We start from the raw sequence: 18,292 nt of genomic DNA, 5'->3' as shown, positions 1-18,292 counted from the left end.
ACTATTCGTTAACTATTCAAAGCATATCTTAAATGAAGTTCAACCATTATTGTTCTGTAAAGTATGGCTGGAAATATCACACGGATGAATGTTAATGTGCCTAGTTAGTTGCATGTAGTTCTATTTTGATGTAACGCATATCAATAATTCAAGTTGGGTGGACCTCGAACCATCGAGGCACCCTCCAGGTGTACACCACTTCCACTTCCATTTGACAGTTATCCAACACTTGTATCGAGCGATGTACATCAGATAGCTGAGATCGCAGACAAAGGGGTTAGAGTAACCACCTGCTTGGATTGTTGTCGATCGAGCTCATTCTCACTCTTTCTCACCCAAAAAAATTCTCTACAATTCATCTTTTTTCGCTTCCTTCTGGTGGAACAACCACATAGATACCACGATGTTGGTCTACAATAGAGCTTATGCCATGTTCGGTGTCTGGTTGTTCCAGGTAATTTGATTTTACTGCTAGCATAGTTCGTAAGGAATGTTCTCAGTTTTCAGGCTTCTTCAAATGGGACTACCTCACTTGCAGCAACTTAGATAAGATTTTCATGTGAATTCAATTATTTCCTTGCTCTAGTCCGGTATACTGAATTAAATCCTCACTAACTGGTTTTTTCTGCAATGTAGATCGATCCATAAAGTTCCAAAGTAGTCATTAGGTTCTTCAACTTCCAGGGTCAGGCCAAAAGTACCACTCCCCACTTCCAAGTTGGAAAACTAGCATTCCCATCACAAGTGGAAAATGAGAAATTAGTGACTAGGTGACTAAAAAAGTTAGTCACCATAGCTTTTCCAAGTGAAATACTACCAAAAATGAGAAATATTAAGTGACCGAACTAAAAACGACTAACATAAATCACTAATTTAGTCGCGGGTTAAAATATGTGACTATCTAATAAGTAATACAACTAAAAATGACTAACATGAATGACTAATTTAGTCCAAGAACAAAAATACAACTACCTAACAAGTACTACAATAATATGAATCTGTTTTTTATGTTAGTCATCTTAATTGTGTCAATAAATCTAAACTTACAAGGGATAGGGGCTTGAAAGGTTGTTAAATATTGGTTGAAAGGTTATCCTTCCTTAAACACTTCTTCATCCTCACATGGTGTGTAGGTGAGACAACTTTGCATTATTTATCTCTAATAATTTGTAATTTTAAAAATATATTTTTTAATTAAAAAAATCAAATTATTTTATGTATTTTTAAAAATCTATTCATTGAATCTAATTGGATCTAGTTCCAATTTGAAATTAATTTGAAGAGAAATTTTAATTTTTAAGACTATAATATCAAATAAAAACTACTTTAATTTCATATTAACTGACCTAGATCCATCTTAACCCCAGATCTATCAAGTGCCAAGAGGGATCCAATCTCTCGAGGTGCAAAAATTTTTTTCCTAGTGAAAAACTTGAGGAAAGGTTTGCACCTCGAGAGATTGAATCCCTCTCAGCACTTGACAGTTATAGGGTTAATATGGATCTAGGTTGGTTATATAATACTATATAATATCTATATTTGTATTTTTGTCTCTTTGTTATTCCCTCTCTCTATCTCACCCCCAAAACATACACACACACTCTCTCCCTCTCTTCCCCTTCTTTGTCTATCTCTATCTTCCCCTTCTCTCCCTCTCTATCTATATCCTTTTCTCTATTCCCTCTCACTCTCCTCTCTCCCCCACTCTCTCACCATGACTCCCTTGTCACCCCCTCTCTCTCCACCTTTCGCCCTCTATGTTTTTCTTGTTCCCTCCCTCTCATGTCCCCTCCAATTCCACCTCTCTCTCCTCATCTCTATATTCCTTCCTCTCTATCCCTTATCTCCAACCTTCCTCCCTATATCCCCCACAAATAACTCTCCCTCTCTCTCTCTTCCATCCAACTCTATCACTATCTCCTCCCCTCCCTTCCCTTCTCCATCTCTATGTCTCCATCTCTCTCCCTTCCCCTTCTCTCCCTGTCTCTATCCTCTCCTCTTCTTTATCCTCCCTCCTCTCCTCTCTCCCTCACTCTCTCCCTTCTCACTCCTCTCTCTCTCCACCTCTATCTCTCTATGTCCTTGTTCTTTCCTCTCTCTCTCTCCCACTCCAACTCTCTCTCTCTTCCTTCCTCTTGCTCCCTCTCTCCCACCTCACTCTCCCCTCCCCCCATCACTCTCTCTTTCTCTCTCTCTCTGTTCCCTCCAACTTTTTGACTATCTCCCTCTCTCTCTCCGCCCCCCCCCCCCCCCCCCCCTCTCTCTCCTCTCTCTTCCTTCCTCTCGCTCCCTCTCTCCCACCTCACCCTATCCCCCCATCATTCTCTCTTTCTCCCTCTTTGTGCCCTCCAACTTTTTGACTATCTCCCTCGCTCTCTCCACCCCCTCTCCAACTCTCTTAAATTTAATCACATTGTATTATGTTTAAGAAAACATCTAAATTTAAAAAACCTAATTGGTTGTAAAATAAACCTATATTTTGGATCAATCGTGTCAAAGAAAATAAAATAATGAAAAACTTTAGAAATTATAAATATATTATAATTAGTCAATTTTCTTGCTCTCATCCCTTGGATCCTTAGCTAATATGGAGCTATGCCGGTTATATATATATATATATATATATATATATATATATATGTATTATGTTTAAGAAATTATCTAAATTAAAAAAAAAAAAAAAAAAAAAAAAAAAAAAAAAAAAAAAAACATGATTGGTTGCAAAATAAACCTATATTTTGGATCAATCATGTCAAAAAAAATAAAATAATGAAAAAATTATAAATTATAAATATATTATAATTAGTCAATTTTCTTGCTCCATCCCTTGGATCCTTAGCTAATATGGAGCTATGCCGGTTATATATATATATATATATAGAACACACATAGATCCATCTTAGCTTAATTTTATTAAAACCTTAATTTAATTTCTATGGGAATATTTTTAGTAGTTGTCATGATAGAGGGTTTAGATATATCTCAAATTGTAACATTTTCCCTTTTAGATTCAATTAAAAAAATGTTGTAAAATTAAATTAAAATAAATGTTTTTACTATGAAATAAGTTAGCTATGTTGGTGTTATATATATATATATATAGAGAGAGAGAGAGAGAGAAACCGACATAGATCTATCTTAACTTAATTTTATTAAAACAATTTAATTTCTATTGGAATATTTTTAGTAGAGGTCATGATAGAGGGTTTAGATATATCTCAAAATGTAACATTTTCTCTTTTATATTCAATTAAAAAAATGAAATAAGTTATGGTTTTTTGGCATGTGGTATTGATAATCCATGGTATTAGCCCATGGTATTGTAACAAAGCCGATTTACAAGTTAATATCCATGGTAAAGTGAGGGTGAATATCATGCTTATAAAATATTTTGATCATAAAATAATTTATGTTTTTTTGGGCATGTGGTATAGATAATCCATGGTATTGACCCATGGTATTGTAACAAAGGCTATTTTTTACAAGTTAATAATATCTATCGTAATCTGGAGGTGAATATCCATGGTTAAGAATCTTGTCATATTGTTATAAAATATTTTGGTTGTTAAATAAGTTATGGTTTTTGGACTTGTAGTATTGATAAACCATGGTATTGGCCCATGGTATTGTAACAAAGCTTATTCACAAATTAATAATAAAATCAAAATATAACAAATTGAATTTTATTATTTTATTAATTTAACTTTTTATTATTAATTGAGGTCATGTTTAAATGTTTACACTCATCCCAATATCATTTTTAACTTCTTCTTCCTTTTAATTTAGCGTCTTACACAAAAATAACAAATTCTTATTAAAAATAAATCATTTAACCCAATCGCAATTTATATATTTTATTTTATATTATAAATATTTCTTTTATTTTTTCCATTATAAATATTTCTTTTCTTTTTCATTTCCAGTTTAGCACTGGGTTCAAATAACATATTCAGAGATCACAACATCACATTGTAGCACTACATTTTTCTCTGCCAAATGCCAAAAGAAGGAAGACCATGAACATGATCTATGGATTTCATGGGATTCGATCCCCAGATGGAGTTTGCATGGGAAACACCTTAGGATAGCATCAACGATTAGATGGAGGAAGGGCAAGGTCATTAGGCGTGGAGATTTTGGCCATTTTTACATGGGTATGAATTTGGACCCTGGAGAGTTCTTCCTTTTTAGTAAAGATGATTTTTGTTCTTATGGGTAAAAACAATTTCGAGTGTTTATATGTTCAAAGCATAAATTTCATCTACAGTTGAGGGTTTAATGATTACTTTGGATAGTTCTTCCTTTTTACTAAAGATGATTTTTGTTCTTATGGGTAAACAATTTCAAGGGTTTATATGATCAAAGAATAAATTTCATCTACAATTGAGGGTTTAATGATTATGATAATGCAGATCTTGATTGTGGCCAACAATCCATCAAAAGAGAATGCACAAGTAGGCATTTCTCAGGTTTTTATTGTACAAAGGGTTTAATGATTATGATAATGCAGATTTTGATTGCAACCAACAATTCATCAAAACACAATGGACAAGTAAGCATTTTGTATGTCCTTATTGTACAGATTAGTTCGCTCCTCCCTAACTTTTCTAGGGTCAAAATGCATCAAATTTTATTTTTTCTTTTCACTTTTTTTTAGTGGTTGATTGTTTGTGTAATGGACTCTACCATGACCAATTCAAAGTGCTTGAGTGATGCAAACAAATTTTCTAATGGGATGAAAATACTAGACCTTCCTCAAACTTTGTTACATGAAATTAAAATTTCTTGTAATCATGAACATAAAATCTTTTATGTTTCATCCTTAGATTATCATCTCAATGCCTATAGTTTTAAACCATGTTACTAGGTTTTAAGTAGAATATGCTTAGATCCATTAAACCTTACAAATCTCCAAATCTTAGGTTAATTTCATCTAAAAAGAAGGAACCTGAATGGATTTTGTAATTCATACTCAATGCTTACAGACAATGATTAAAAATGGAAGAACCAAAATTGTCTGATACCTTTTACCCACCCATCAATTTCCAAGGTCTTTGCTATTATTCTGAACCTAAACAAAGAGAGTAGAAGAATAAGAGGAACCTGGATGAGGTGTACCCTGACCTCCTTGATACTTTTCAAAATATGGGCATGCCCTTGGCTAGAAGAAGAGATTGACCAACATTGTTGTATATGTTTTTTTTTTAACATTGTTGACATTGCTACCATGCATAGGTAGATTCTATAGGAAGTTGAGGTTATCTTTTGTTCGTTTATAAGAGGTTATTTTGGATTATATTGATATATTTAGGAAGTAGCTTGGCAGGGATGTTCCTCCTGCTAATAACTATTATGTTGCATTGTATTTTTTTTTAGTGATAAATTTTTCTATTAAATCCCCAAGTACACTTTGTCACCCATGGAAATATCCACTTATTTCAGGATGAATGAGATGGAGACTAGGCAGTTTGAGAAGACCCTTATTGTTGTAGATGAGAGGAGTTTTGTCACATATATTGAAGGATGCACTACACCATTTTATGACACCAATCATCTACATGCCACAGTATTGGATCTCTATTGCACCGAGGGAGCAACGATAAAGTATTCCACTTTAAAGAATTGGTATGTCATGGATGAGTAATGCAAACACGGGATTTATAATTTTATTACGAAAAGAGGTTTGTGCAATGGAGACAAATCAAGGACTTCATGGACCTGAGTAGAGACTGGTTCGACAACCACCTAGAAATACTCAAGCATTATTTTGAAAGGCGATGGTGCAATTGGAGAGTTCTATTCTATTGCCTTGAAAAATAACTATCGATGGGGGGGGGACAAAGATGATCCATATAGGGAAGAATTGCAGAAGTATGATTGTTTCTAAAATTATATCTATAGGCAAGTCAAGGAACTACTACAGAGGATTAGTGTAGGTGAAACCAAATTCTCATAATGCAAGGATTTTTTCATAGTGTGATTTGATGCTCATCGGTGACTAGGTAGCTGCAAATACTTATCGTGACATTCTGGTACAATTTGAGTTGCATTCTAAAGTCTCTAATTTTATTTATTGATAGTCCTTCTTGAGTCATTGTCTCTCTTAATTTCATTGTGGTAGGATTGGAATGGGTTAAAAAATCAAGCATTTCATTAAGTAAAATAGACACCCACATGTCACTACATGTCATTGTGTATACTCTCTATTTTTTATACAATTAGAAGTGAGAAATATGATGTTTGCACAACTAAAAATCCTAGAAGGCATGATGAATCCAATCTTATCATGGAAATCGAAACCAAGAATCATAACATATCAATAAATTTGTGACACGAAGTAAAAAACACAATAAAATATTTTATGCCAACATTGTCTATTTAGTGCAAGATACTACTAATATTTCATAATTTTCAAAGATGTTTGATGTCATGAAGATGCCTTTAGGAAAAGTTACTGACTTGAAGATAAGATCGTCAGTGCAACTATTTACTTTAAATAGGATAAATTTAGGTAATTAAAACAAGTTTGAAAATCACTAGAAACACCACCCCACATCATTTTATTTCCATTTATACAAGACAATATTGAATAAAATTATGATCACTTCCATTTTAATTGACCGTACATAAAATAACAGACAAGGTTGATGCTTTTAAAAGCTATATCCATCATTAAATATAATATATGACAAGGATGGCTCATAATTTTATAGGCCATATCCATCACCAACTATAAGATAAGATATAAGATAGTCATAATATAGTCATTAATAATTAACTCATAGTCATAATTTATAATTAAATAATATGATATGATTAATGTTATAGGACACAACTATAGAGTCAGATTGTGAGGGACATTGTGACAATATATGTACACTTCTCATTGTATTAGACAATCATCTCTGAGAGTGTGATATCCATCCAATGAAATTTACTCCCATATGCCATTGTAGGATTTAAATTTTTTCTTTCAGTGGAAAAGTTGTGATATATTTTCTTAGGCCTTAGTGTTTTGCTTCCCTAAGGTTTTGACACTACTCATAGCTAGCACCTTCATTCAACCAAGTGAGGTACTCATCTTGGAAATTTTAATCGTTTTGTCTCCACAATTCAACATGGTGTTGGATCAATTCCATGATCCTAAAAAGATAGGTCATAATAGCGAGGAACTTTTACTGTGGGCAAAAGAATATCCAAATTTAAGGAACATGACTCTTTTAGAACAAGAAATAAGGATATTTTTTACACTAATCCTTTTTTTTCCATTTTTTTTCACAAGTTATCTATTTCCTCATATTTTTAACATGTAAATTGGTATGATTCTGCCTAATGTTTTGTTGAAGGTTGAATAATAATTTCCTAAGGTGTTATTTTCTATGGTCACATTTTATTTGCTTTGTTTATATCGGTCATTTAGTCGCATAGTGGCCACTATCGAATGTTGACGTATATTTCGTATAAATCTTTTATAGTCTACTTTATTTTATATTCAAGTATTCATAGTCTTTCATATCTTATACTCTTCATTGTCTCTTCTTTCATTTTCACAAGAGGAACTCAATATTGATGGTAAGAAGTGACAATTGAAGAAAGAGGAGAACAACAATATTGGAGTGACAAATGCAAAATGAGAGAGACAAGAGAATATGTCTAGTGATACTCTTAGAGCCAATATCTTTCATAAGACACACTCATAAAGATTGATGGTCAAGCCTTCAGAGTTGGTGAATTCACTTGCAATGCTTTGGCAACACAGTGGTAATGTTTTGAAATGATGAAACAATATTTCATGTGTAAATTGTAGTCCAGCCGATATTAAGTTGGAAACTCATATTGTAATACTTGATATTTTATATAATAAAATTTATATGGTTAAAATTATTTTTATTTACACTTGATATTATTTAGTATTGTAATTAACATATGTAACTTTGCGTTATAATATTAGATAACATGCACATTGTATGGCATTTTTATTTTTAAATTTAGTCACAAAATCATACTAATTAATTTATGTTGATTAATAATGAACACATAAAATTAATCTAAAACTACTAAATTAGTAGTTTATATTAATTAATGATGAAGACGAATAAAATGAATATATGACTAAATTAGTTGTTTATAATGATTATGAATGAAATTAAATGAAATGAATAGAAACTACTAAATCAGTCGTTTATATAATGAATATGAAAATACCAAAAAAAGATAAATGACTACTGAAAATGATCATTTTTTAATTAAAAGGATGACTAAATTTTGCATATATACAACTATTAGTAGTTAATTTAAAGTATCTTATAACACAACTAAAATTTAGTCATATTTATTTAGTCATTAATTGGTTTCAAATGATGAATAAAATTTGCATATATATAATATGACTATTAGTAGCTAATTTACAGTATCTTATAACACGACAAACTTTGGTCATATTTCTTTGGTGACTAATTAGTTTTCTCAAGGATTCATATAGTAATATATTTTGTTGTATATTTGAACCAATGAAACATTTATGACCAAATTTATGACTAAATATACTACTAGATGGTAAAATTGAGGAAACCAATTAATGACTAAGCTAAGAATGTCTAAAAGTTGGTTGTATTATAAGATACTATAAATTAGCTACTATTGGTCACCGACTGAAAAGAGGTTTTTATATACAAATTTTAATTTTTTTTTAGTAACTAATAAGTCATTTTGTACTGGTGCATGTTACTGGTGGATTTCCATTATATTTTCCTTTTGAATTCCAAAGACTATGGCTCTCATCAAGTCATATCTGAAACCCTCATAGGTTATTATTGTTTAATAAATGTAATGGTTGAACTAGTTAATGGTTCCATCCCTCTCCCTTACTGGTTGTAAAACTTCTAAGCGGTACGCTCACAACCTCCCTCTGACCAGGTTGAAGTTTAATGGAATTTTTTTGTGGCTTTAATCTCTTAGGAAAACGATTATGTTCTATGAAACCCTATTGGGTTGAAAGTATTTTTAATGGGAAGATTCTCCACAGGCTTCCACTATATCGATCCTAAATTTGACCTAGGGTTTCTCTGGGCATTTTTCGTTGTTCCATGATTTTTATGTTCATTGTTATTCTTCTTTCGATAGTATATTGATGGTTTGTTGCATTTGATTAATGTATGACGTTATGGAATTTTTCTTCTGCTCTACTAACTAATTCATTCATCTCGTGAAATTATCTGGTTAATTATATTGAGGGTTACTTCTTGCAGAGGTTGAAAAACCAAAACAGGATTCGACCTTCATTTGGTTGTGCTCCAAACCTTTGATCTTCTTTAATCTCATCGTTTGGCCTTACCTATTTGTTGAGCAACATGCAATTCATTTACACATGCCGATAGCGTTTTTCTGTGTAATGATATTCAGTTATCCTAGAAACAGTTCTTCATTGATTTTGTTTCCTTACAACACTGAATGTTATGGTATTTGATTACTTTAGTTGAAGTCGTTTCCTTTTCCTATTCTTCTTAAAAATATTCAAACTGATTTGATGTTAATGGTATAATGTAACCACTGGCTCTACATATGCCACTATATAGTTTCCAATCAATTCTGGTTATGGGTTACAATTATTCTTTACTCTATTTTTTAATACTATTTTACATGGTTTTGAATGGCAACAAAAGATTGCGTTTTCATTTTTTTTAAAGAATTCTTCATACTATTTATAAATCTACAAAGCATATTTTATGCCTTTAAAGAAATTCTTTATACAGTTTATACATACACAAGACACATTTACTTTAACATTCTCTGGTCTTCACACAATTGTACTTTTGTCTATCTCACAGAGAAGAACAAATACTTCATACAGTATACTCTTTTTTCCATTTTATAGAAAAGAACAAATAATCGTACTATATATTCTTTTATCTATTTTTGAAAAAAGAATTAGATAATTCATACAGTGTATTCTTCTTGAATTCATAAGCATATATTAATTGAAGAGTTTAAATACAAGTTGTTGAATTCGGAAGCAGAGGGTTACTTCCTACAAAGGTTGAAAAACCGGAACAAGATAATTCGACTTTCGTTTGGTTCTGTTCCAAACCTCTGTTCTTATTTAATCTCACCACGTAAATCAAACATAGCCATAGATAAGTCTCAAATGAAAATATATTCCCAACACATTAAATATTTTTTGTTGATTTAAGAAGTAAACCAACCTCCATCCACCCAAAAGTTGAAATATATACACCTTCGTCGAAATAAATAATGTAAATTTAAAATGAACATTTATTACATATGATGTTGACTGAATATATAATGTCTATATTTTCATTTTTATTTTTTCCTACCATCAATAAACTCAAACCCTCGCCTCAATTATATGCATTTATGAATCGTAACTTGACTCTCATTCCAGGTTTTTATTGATACCTTAGATTCTAAATGTGATTTTCATTAAGGTTTTATTTATATCAATAGATAACTCGTAAATATCTATGAATATTATACTTCATTATGGAGCATTTGATAATGAATACTTTTGAAGTTGAATGCATATTTTTTATGCCAATGTAGTTTCATTAACAACATTTAATGCATCAATGAATCATGTGTTGATATGGTTTAATGCAGAAGTTTAAGGAAAAAGTTTTTTTATAAATACATAAGTTTAATAAGTTTGTTTTATTAATTACGTACTAGCATTAATGTTGTGAGTGTTTGGCCAATGACTTCCATAATTGTCCATAGATTTTATGTAGTTTTTACTATCACAATCCATATTGCATTCCTATAATTGTTAGGGGTGACCTAAGGTCACTTTATCAATTGTTTTTGTTAGGGTTATGCGAACTTAAATATCATGATTTCTTGAATTTAAGTTAAAATTCATATGGTTACTTTTCCATTTTGCATTTGGACTGAATAGTTTTTAAGAAGAAAATTTTGGTTCAAAAACATTTATTATGACTATATGAAAAAGTTTAACCTTCTAAAATTAAATCCTATATTTTATCATTACATACTTGAATGCACTACATACTTTATTTTTAAAATAATGTATTTAGGTTTAAAAATAGGTGTAGATATCTACTACTTTCATCAAATACATTATTTTATTTTACAAATAAATAATCTAAATTTAAAACAAATCTTTATTACTCATGATGTTGATTGAATGTAGAATGCCTATATTTTCATTTTTATTTTTTGTCTACCATTAATAAACTCAAAACCTCGCATCTAGTTACGATGATAGGCATTTTAGTATGAGGTTATTCTTGTCGATATTGTAGAGATTCGTCGTCCTCTACAGGTGGATGAGCCTTACCTACCCATGTCGTCCGAATTTAAATCCAACAACCATTATCATCTCACAAGATTTTCCTTTTGTTTAGGCTACCCGATCTACCTGCCCTGTCTCCCCTTGGCACCGCCTTCCTAAGAATGCACAACATAGATTCTCACTGGTTCCTGTGGGTCACCCACGTACACAACTTCTTTCCCCTAAACTTTTGCCCAAGAATTCAAATGCATTGAACCCGAGGCATGTATTCAGATCATAATGGTTATGAATTCTGAACTGAAGAACAAGATCAATTTTAAATATGAATAGCTAGGAAGGTCGCAGTCCCAGAGCTACCATAGCCATCTGGAGTATTTAGAATCTTTCCTTCCATTTTCTTTTTCAATTTAATTCAACACTAGAGAAGGGGCACTCCCCAGGCAAATATAGTGGGATGACTCGATATAAACCTAGTTTCCTATAAAGATCAAGATTAAATATGAGTTCCATAAAAATATCAATATTAAATATGAGTACCTTGGAAGGCTTTATTCCAGGGGTTTCCAATTGCCATCTAGGGTATTTGGAATCTTTCCTACCATTTCTTGGGCAATTGAAGTCAGTTTTGGAGAAGGGGAACCCCCGAGGAAAATATAGCACATATGATTCGTCATAAACCCAGTTTCCTGTAAACAAATCACACTTTGCTTGTGGACTAGGCGCTGTTAAATTTTCCCTCTGTGTAGCAATCCTAATTCGTCTTCATCTCCCGTTCTATTTGTTATTTCTTGAGGCCTCATAGATTCCATGCCAGTGTCTCCCTTATGTCTTCATGATCATGGATTACCCAAAGTTGATCAATTCCTGTAATTAAGCAATAATAGTAGTACATGTAATTCCTTACTGTCGTACAAAGTGTTACTCCTCCTCTATTGAATTGAACTTGTCAATATTCGATGTGGCCCCTACATGTTGGCCTTGATACTCTCTACCTTGCATGACCAATGGGTAGAATGAAGCTCTAGGTCTCGCTTTAGAGGTCAAATATCTCACTTGAATCTACTGATGAGTTGCATTTAGACAAATAAAGGGATTCCTTCCATGGACTATGCCATTTCATTCATAGGTTCCTGTGCCATTTCATTCACAGGTCGAGAAAGAAGTTTTTTTGTACAACATAGCTCTCCAACAATCCAAATTATGGGTTTCTCTGCTTTCCAAATTAGGGGTTTCTCTGCTTTCTGTACAACCTAGCTCTCCAACGATCCAAATTAGGGGGTTCTCTACTGTGGTAGGGGTTTCTCTTGTTGTGGTTGTGGAGTGAGAACACCTAGGAATCATGCATGTAAGGCCCATGCATGTCGCCCTGTGTTTGTTTATTTATATATTTCTCTTTATTTTGTTTAATATGGAGTTATAAAATTTTGATTTTTCCCTCTCTTTAACAAATTCGATAATTAATCCAGACTTCCTTCGTTGTCGCATAAGCCTGGTCAATAGTATCGTTCGAAAGCAGGTATATGAGAGAAAATTAAAAGTAATATTTCTTTAATTTTGTATTTTTGCTTCTCTTCTTTGGGACATTGCAAATGCCACTATGGATTTGTCCTTATTAGATATAGATATTATGATAAGTCTCCTAGTATTGGTTCTCTCTGCACTTCCTAAATTATTGCGCAGGCCAATGTGAGTATGTATTTCTCTTGGGTTTTTGTTTTACCACATTGTTTAGTTCCACAAGCCTTGTTAAATTTTAATATTGTTTATTCCTCTGTTAATGATTTTTTGCACTATATCTATAACAGAGTTGCAAAAATATTCATGGTAATTAGTAGATAATATATTAAACATCATTTTTTGTGTATTTATTTGGAGGGTTTCCTCTGGGCATGTCTTTTTGTATATTTATTTACAGGGTTTCCTCTCGGCATGTGAATGGAAAATGGTGTAAGTCACATGGGAGGAATTCATGGGATTATAGTAGGAACACACCTTCCTTTTACACAGTCATAGTGGCAGGAGATGGAACACCGGGACCTTGATTTTCAAATACATGATGGCTAGTGTTCTTGTGCCTCCATACCTCATTCTCCCCATAAGGAAGAGTGTGGCTGCCTTGTCTCTTTTGTTGGTTCGATATTGTCATCCTAAAAGCAATATTTTATATATCCCACAAAACCCATGCACTTTTGAAGGCTAGATAAAACTTGGAATGTTGAAACCCATGAAACCGTTTTTAAGAAATGTGAAAAGTTGGTATATATATTTTTCATATGTAATTTTGTGGCATGGAGTTCCTTTCAGTTGGGTATTGCTAGAAATACATACCGGGGGCCTAGAAGATGCCAAAAAATTGATGGCAAGAAATGGTGTTGCTCCAAAGACATGGTTTTGGACCAAAATTATTGTGAATGACAAATGCAAAGGGGCCATTACCGTTCAATAAATCATATGGAAGGCTTGACTGTAGCTCCTAATTCTCAGTCACAGTTGGGAGGATCAACACCCACCATCACCACCCCAACCACCAAAAACACCAACACTTCAAATGGTCCATCCCATTCTTCTATCAATACAAAAACTGCTCATAACACAAACATTCACACTAACAATCTTTGTCCCCCAATTACCATTAACAGTCACCATCATCACCATTAGCTGTAGAAATCTCCTCTTGGAATGAATTCTAAACTCTTCCTTCAAATTGCTTCTAGATCGACTTCTTCAATGGGGTCTAACAAAGAATACAGGTAATGAACTAGAGATCCACTCCTTAGTAAAGCTTGTTATGAACATTCATGATGGGGTTTTGGAAAGATATTTTTTTCTTGGAATTGCATCGTTTTTATTTATAGAGCATTTGGTGGAATGTTGTAGATTATTGTTCTGGGTTGAAATCTACAAACATGGTTTGCATTTATATCATGTATCTAAATTAAATATTCCCATTATTTAGTCCCTATACCAGTGACATTCTTGTCATCTTATAGGTTTTATGGGAGTTCAATTCTAATTTCACTAGAATTTCTGACCTAATATATCCCAATCTTGACTACTTTGTAGTCAGTGAAGAAATGTAGATGATTTGTTGTTGCAAGGAAAGTAGTTTTTTCCTTTTTCTTATATTTCACTCTCATACTTGCAAGGTAAGCAGTCATTTTGCTATATCAACTTAAGCTTATTTATCATACCAGAACCAATGTGCTTAGATCTTCAAGAAAATTGCATAACACCAGATTGTTAGCCCTAAATGTATTCATAACCATATCATATTTGTTGTAAAGATGCATTTTGGGACTTCCTTTTGCAATCCAGGGTGTGATATTATCCACAAAAACTGACCCTGCTCCATTTTAAACACTTTGTGTCGGTATATGAATGGGATGCAAGGGGGAGACATTGATGAGCAAGTATTTTTCTCTGATGTTTCTGGAAGCACAAGAGGGCTTGGTCAGGATTCCATACTTTCATCAGTGAACAACAATGGTTGGCATTCAAGTATGACATCTAAAGTCTCACAGGTTAAGACAGAACAAAATGGTTCGTTTATGCAGTACAATTCCCCACAATTAAGAACACTTTTGGGCCAAGACTTCAGTATCATGTTAGATGCAAGTCAATAAATGTAGCAACAACATTCATTTAGAAACTCAGGCTTCGATGTTGTAGAGTTAGGAAATTTGGGTTATGAGAGTGAAGGACAAGGTGAACCCCCGAGATATTTTTTTGATGATCGGCCTTGATCTCGTAACGCATCAACACTTCCATGGTCAGATGTTGAGGAATATCAATCAAATAGAAGCTCATTAACCACCAAACTCTCCATTTCAGTTCCAATGGTATCATCCGATTTTTCTGCAACAAATTCAAGCACCCCTTGTGGCAAACTATCTCTTTCTCCTCTAAACTTATTTATGTGTAGAGATGATGATGATGGTGATGATACTCATATGGGTTTTGGAGTAAGCCACATAATGAATGAGGAGGAGAGGCATTGCCACATCAATTGGATACCCGTTACATGGCAAAGTCCAATAGGTGGCCTGTTAGTAAAGGTTCTTCAATCTACTAGCAAGTGCAAGAATGCTTCTTCAGGAATTCACAATAACTTTATGAATGGTGTTGTTGACCATGGATGGGAATGCAGTCCAAGTAACAACCAAAACAATAAAATTATTTTAAGTCATAATAATGATAGTGCAGTTTCTTCCTCCCCAATAGGTGTTTTGCAAAAAGCATTTGTTTCTCTGTCTGATAGCACTAACACTGGAAGTAGTCCTAAATTACAAACACCACCAAAAGCCACCCACTTTGCAAGCTTAAAAGTACAAGATTGTTAAAATATGTAACTAGGTTTGGTCTTCATAATATCTTATGTAATATTGTTTTTATGTATTTGATGTAAAGAGAAAAGATTTTTATTTTTATTTTTATTTTTATTATAGATTTCATGCTCTAGGTCATTTTGTTTTAGGTCAAGCACCCATTCAATGAAAACTAATGAATGAGCAGGGGTAGTAGTCCCTTTCAATTAGCTGATAAACAAGCAAGGGAAACGTCTCCTTTCACTAGAAACTAGTAAATGAGCAGAGAATTGATCCCTTCCAGTTGTATCTGATAAACATGTAGGGATAGAAGTTCCCTTCAGTAGTAGATGAAAAACCTATAAGTGGAATCTTGTGGGGACATGATGTAATGTCAAGTTGTAGCTTGTGTTTTCCAAAGTAATAAAAGGAAGATTGATTTCTTATATATGTCTCACACATGTATGAAAATGAACATAATGTTATGTTTTACATGATTGAGCTATGATGTTGATTACATAAGTGTTTGCTAAAGTGATTGAATTGCATCCACCTCAAGAAACTGAATTTAGTGTCAAAGAGATCAATTTTGCAAGCCAAATTTCTAAGGAGGAAGAATCAATCCAAGCAAAGGAGAGAGAAGGTCAATTTTACCATCTTTTCCCACACGTGCGAGTTATGGTTTCTATAGTAGAGACAAAATATTACAGACTTGAAGCAGTGAGCGAAAATATGAAGTAGAGGCTGAAATCTAAAGTATTGGAGCAGTTTGACCTGGGTTGACTTTATGAAGGACAAGCTCATCAAAGGAAAGGTTGAATTGGTCTTGGAGGGATCTTTGTCTTGGGCATTAGGTCTTGGAAATCATCATTTGAAGATTCTATAAGAAGAGAAGATATCTTGTGGGTTTTCCTCTCAAAGGAAAGGTGTTGGCCCTAACTAATAGCATGTATCTTGTGTCCTCTTGTTATATTGATCTTCATAGTTTGGCAAATGTTTGATGATAATAACAACATAATAATCAAGTGAAGAATATGATAATTACAAGTACACCTAGTTAGGTAAAAGAATGTCACAAGCAATTATCAAAGTAAAGAGAAATCATCCTAATCTAGGTGCCCTAGATTTCTCCACAAAGATGACTAAATCTCAAACTTCCAAAAATATCGCTCCAAATTACTTTGTAAGCATAATTCAAGAAACCAATATTTAAGGTTGTTGGAGCAACGAGATGCATAATGTTAATATGCATGATGGGTAAATCATAGATTAATTTTAGTGTCTGAAAGGTGTTTGAGAAGGCAGAGAATGAATTGATGAATGGTGTATTCAACAAATATGTTTTTATGGTGAAATTACCAAATTGGTAAGGATTGATGTTACTAACGCGTATGGTGGTTTGATTAGTGATAAATGATTCCTGAAGGTTTTTTGGTGGTTGTGGTTTGTTTTTGTAGGAGAAATTTATTTATTCCTTGAAAAGTAATGGCCTTCATGATTTGAGATTGAAAATGGATGAAAGATGAATCAGGGAAATAAAGAAAGTGGTAGCTTGCAGAGTAGGGATAGCAGTCCCTTTTAGTGAAAACTAATAAACGAGCAGGGGCAGTAGTCCCTTTTAGTAGTAGTTGATAAACGAGCAAGGGAAACATCCCCTTTCACTGAAAACTAATAAACGAGCAGGGGCAGTAGTCCCTTTTAGTAGTAGTTGATAAACGAGCAAGGGAAACATCCCCTTTCACTGAAAACTAATAAACGAGCAGAGAAGTTGTCCCTTACAATAGTATATGATAAATGTGTAGGGATAGAAATTCCTTTCAATAGCAGATGATAAGCCTACAAGTGGAATCTTGTGGGTAAGTAATGTAATGGCAAGTTGTAGCTTGTGTTTTCTAAAGTAATAAAAGGAAGATTTATGTATTATATATGTCTCACACGTGTATGACAATGAAAATAATGTTATGTTTTACATGATTGAGTTATGATGTTGATTACATGAGTGTTTTCTAAAGTGATTGAAAAGTGTAAATTGTTAAGAGTTATATAATTTGGTCACACTATTGATTCACTTCCCCTCTGAAGAGTGTCATGGTTTCCATTGTTTATAACCATTGGTATTAGAGAACCCAAGTTCCTTTAGGATCAATTTAACAATTGGGAGGAAGATCAGGGATCATGGAGAACCAGGATTGAATTACCTGAGATGGAATTCCATTTTTGAATGGGTCAAATTATACATCTTGGAAGGTAGGAATGAGAATCTACTTGCAGTCTCTTGATTTGGATGTATGGCTATCTACGGAGAATGGATTAACAGATAATAAGGTTGATGATCAAGCCAGTGAGGAAATATTGAGAGGATTATCCAAGTTAGATATTGAGAAAGTAATTTGTTGTGATACTGCCAAGGAGATATGGGAAAAATTGCAAACCATCTATGAGAAAGACACTCTAGTTGTTGATCATTTCAAGAGGCTTTCCCTAGAGAATGGAGAAAACAATGATCATCCTATTGATCAACCCTCAAAGGTTTAATACGAGATTCAATCTACAAGTATGTTTTTGTTTTGTATAAGAATAGGGCATTTATCTTCAAACTGCTCAATTGAAATTTATGGTGAATGAGAGAGTTTCTCATCTAGTAGCGATGAAGAAGGAACTTCTTTGATAGAAATAGTAGATCTAGATACTACTCAAGAAGATAATGGGTCCACTTCTA

At 33.1% G+C, this 18,292-nt stretch overlaps 1 pseudogene; it reads left to right on the top strand.

Moving 5' to 3' along the window:
• Nucleotides 1-403: 403 nt before the first annotated feature.
• On the top strand, nucleotides 404-15,609 carry LOC149178879 (growth-regulating factor 5-like; annotated as a pseudogene).
• Nucleotides 15,610-18,292: the final 2,683 nt, after the last annotated feature.

The sequence above is a fragment of the Pinus tabuliformis genome, chromosome 4_1 (assembly GCF_031772625.1).
Source record: "Pinus tabuliformis cultivar Carrire ecotype Pingquan chromosome 4_1, CPIR1, whole genome shotgun sequence".
Taxonomy (NCBI): domain Eukaryota; kingdom Viridiplantae; phylum Streptophyta; class Pinopsida; order Pinales; family Pinaceae; genus Pinus; species Pinus tabuliformis.
The sequence above is the reverse complement of the archived record's forward strand: the minus strand, read 5'-3'. Positions and strand labels throughout refer to the sequence as shown.